Source organism: Olea europaea, unplaced genomic scaffold (genome assembly GCF_002742605.1).
Source record: "Olea europaea var. sylvestris unplaced genomic scaffold, O_europaea_v1 scaffold510, whole genome shotgun sequence".
NCBI classification, from domain to species: domain Eukaryota; kingdom Viridiplantae; phylum Streptophyta; class Magnoliopsida; order Lamiales; family Oleaceae; genus Olea; species Olea europaea.
Genome location: NW_019263417.1, coordinates 115,140 through 119,629, shown reverse-complemented (window position 1 = coordinate 119,629; position 4,490 = coordinate 115,140).

The window sequence follows — 4,490 nt, the reverse complement described above, 5'->3', positions numbered from 1 at the left end:
AATTGGGGTGGGGGGGGGGCGAGGGGAGGGGAGGGGAGGAATAAACAGAAATCTAGAACTGGGTTGGAAGCAAATTTTGGGGTGAAAGATTCATACAATCCTTTACATCTCACTTCAAAACTCGATGATGTACTCAATGATTATTCTTTGCTCTTCTTCATCTGGTATGCATAGCTAAATTTTTTGTTAGGATTAACAATATAGTTTGTTGAGATCCTTTAATTCAATTTTCTAGTTCTTAATATTATGTGTGTGGATTTTATTGATGGCGCTTAATACTTAAATTACTTAATCAATAATTCGACGATCTTGTGAATCTATAACGATTAGAGAGTTATAGATGTAGACCACAAAGTAAAATTAGGAAAATAGTATGAAAATGTAGAGATGCCTTTTTTAGTGACTGCGATCATTGCATAAATTCTTAGATAATTAAGACGTTTAACTAATATGTATCATGAATCACATGGAGATACATAATTGATTTAGTTAAAGAGAATCAATTTGATATTGAAAGAGGTAAATTGAATACATTAGAATAATCTGATGGAACATGGTATTAAATTTAGAATCCTGATTAGAGAATTAAAAATGATCAATAAATGAAGTTCTGTTCCTTAATATCCCTATCATACATAAAACCCAATTCTATTATTGTGTGCATTTTGATACATTTTAGTTAGAAGAATAAGTTAGATAAACAATGAACAAAGCATCATTTGTTTTCATCAATAGAAGTAGAGATAATAATTTAGGTATAAATAATAGTCTCTATATGAACGATTATTCGGACTCAAATGTCCTTTATATTACTTATTCGATATTGTACACTTGCGATGAGGGAATACAAAACATAAACTTAGAATAAACATTATTGCCTACAATTATCGATAAAATGTGACATTTTTTCGAAATGTATTCTACAGTTGTTGTATCCATGCCTGACATTAACCAGCCACATTGATTTTATTTGTAATGGAAACGAAATCTAAATTAATAACATGTTGCTAGATAGTTACATTTTTCAAATAACAAGATTCTATTTACAATGAGAGCCTGATTCAATATTAAATCGGACTGGATCAATCAATCGGAATGATGACTCAATCTATTGTCCTATACGCTGTATACTATTAGATTAAAAGGGGTATCCTTGGTTGTTATTGTAATGGATTTTAAAAATCTTTTAAAATTTATGTGTCATCAATTCAAATTTTATTGAATTTTAATTAAATCCATTAAAATATAGGTGTACCCAATTGACATTTTAATAAAATTCAATTAAATTCTTTAAAATTTAGATATTTTCAGTAACTAGTGAATTTTAATAGAGATTTTACAAGATTTTGATAGATTTTAAGTTTAAAAATACAGACTAATAACAGGGTGTTCTCAACTCAAATTTTAATGAATTTTAAAAGGTTATAAATTCTAATGAATTTCGTGAATTTGAATAGATTCTTACAAATTCCATAAGAATCACATTAAATATGGTAAAATTTCAAAGATTTGGTAATATGTATTTTTAAAGTTTGAAATCAATTCAAATCTTTTAAAATCCTTCTATTAATAAAATTTTTATAAATTCATGAGTTATTGAGGATACTTAAATTTTAAATCCAAACCTCAAAGAAAAAAAAAAAGAGGGCTCAAAACCACTGTGCTCTACTACATATTTTCTTTTGAACCCTTGAGAAATAAAGAAACAATCAACTACTATTTCATTTCTTGTTGCTTAATTGCATTTACAAAAATTTATATATATATATATTAGCCCATGTTTTGTGTAGTTAAAAATCAAAATTTTAGTAAATTTTGAAAAGAGTTGATGAAATATGTGCTTGAAAATTGTGAATCTCAATAAATATATAATTAAATTAATTTTTTGATTTTAACTTAAATTTTTATCAATATTTTGATACACACGAAACATGGGACAAAATAAAAATCATTTTGACAAATAAAAAATGGAATTTTTTTAATTATTAAATTGCTAATTAACTATGACTCTATTTGGCCCCTATCCATTTTACATATTTCTACTTAAAATATTTTGAGTGCATTTGATTGTCAGTACTTTTTATGAAAAATGTCATTTTCTCATCTAAATTTTTACTTTTGTGTTGTTTGATTGATAATTTTTTTATGAAAAATATTTTCCTACATTTGATCACGTAACCATATTTTCTTTAGAATAAGCAAGCTTTTATTTTCCAGGTCATTCATCATTTTTCTTTCTCATCTATCTACCAATAAAAAATGGACAACTATAACATTTTATAAATTGAAAATAAAGTCAATCAACTATATTTAATTGACAATTTCCATGCAATTGCTTAAAAATTATTTTCTTTGCACATAAATTCCATACTCGTAATCAACCATACAATTCGTTCATTTAAACTTTAGATCGGTTCGCTAACTGTCTTCATTTGGTCAATTATTAGATACGGCTTAAAAACTATAGCTCATATTCATATTACAATTATTAAGAGAGGTGTCCTCAATTGAGATTGTGATGTATTTTAAAAATTATTCGAAATTTAGATGTCTTCAATTAAGATTTTAATGGATTTTAATAAAATCCATTAAAATTTAGTTGTCCCTAATTGAGATTTTAATGAAATTTTTTAAAATTTAATTATCCTCAATAATTAATGGATTTATAAAGATTTTATTGATAAATGGATTTTAAAATATTTGGATGGATTTCAAGCTTATAATTATATATATAACCAAATCTTTTGAAATTTCACCATATTTAATGAGATTCTTATGGAATTTGTGGAAATCTATTCAAATCCACAAAATTCATTAGAATTATAATCTTTTAAAATTAATCAAAATCTTAGTTGAGAACACCCCTCGTAAATTTTCTTTCAAGTAATTTGATCGCTTGCCTACACAAAACGATCACAATATTAGAGAACGATCACCATACAAGATAAGTAGTAACTGCATAGGGAATATAGGGAATATAATTTAATTAAGACAAATAATATATTTATACTATCTATTCATCTCCACGTTCTCAATCTAGTTTATTAATATAGTGTTACCAACTAGAGGTCCAATATCATCATTTATTCTATAATTATATTGGGTAGATTTTTTAATTTTCAAAATTCAAAATTTATCCATCAAAACATATTTGATAAATTTATATACACAAGATCGAAAAAAATGGCACGAGCAATAACATTCATTAGTCGTGACTTATAACCATTTCCAATTCTGTATATACTATAAACGATCGATCACATCTCTCTAAACCATCACATGGCCACATTAGCATCAAAACTTCAAATTTTTTAAAAGTCGGTAACATATTGTATACGCAGGGCCGGTTCTGTGATAATGGAGGCCCGAGGCGAGGTCCGTAAATTGGGACCCCGGACAAAATCAACATAAAAATTTACGTAAAAATCTAATAACATTTTCAATTATGTACGCAAAAATTTGAGCATTACAAGTTTACGAAAACAATACAAAATTAAAATAACATCCAAAATCCAAAACTATCCCCAAAAAAAAAAAAAAAAAATTTGAAGCAAAATTGGGCCCCCTAAGGGTTTTGGGCCTGAGGCTGAGGCCTCAAATGCCTCAACCCAGGACCGGCCCTGTGTATACGAGGCTATGATAATTTAATAGCTCTCGACTAATTACCAAATTCAAGTATACAAAACTTAATTTGCAATTAAAATATTTTTATTTTTCTTGTGCCCAAAAAAGGAACAAAAGATTTTGCACTTTTGTTTATGATAAGTGGAATTCAATGTTAAACGGAAATATTCTTAAATTAAAAATCTGAATTGATTTTATTTTTATTAAGAATTTATTTGGCACAATGTGGTCCACTTATTCAAACAAATCTCATTAGTAGATTTTGATATTTTCTATTCCTATATATATGCGCTTGTTTGGTAGGAATTTTATTAATTGATTTTTTGACCGTTAGAGATAAAGTAGGTCCTACCTGTAAGAGAAGAATTCCAAAATGACGGCTGAAATAGTGAAATAACAATTAAAAAATTGATTTTAATTGGATTAAAATCTCTGCCAAACATGCTCTATGTTTGTCTATACTGTTTACTTTGTACTTATAAGTAAAAAGATATTTATTGAGAGTAAGATATGGTTAGATTTCAAAATAATTTAATTTACTTATTTCAATTGTTGTAAAAATTGACTCGTTCCATTCGGTCGGCCAAAAACTCAATAAATCAGGTAGAAGTCAGGGCCTGTCGAATTAATTGGACCGGCACGTAAGTGAACCAATCAAACTCGCAAATTTTGTAGTGAATTCTGAGATGAAAATCATTATTTATTTGACCGAATAAATACTTATTAATGCGTATATATTTACCCGATAATTTAATGCTTTTAATCAATTGTTTGGTGGGATTTAAAAGCTATACTTATTTTTTATCTTTTGAACAACAAAACAAATTATTTATTTCAAATTTAATTGTTTATTTATATGCAAGGTC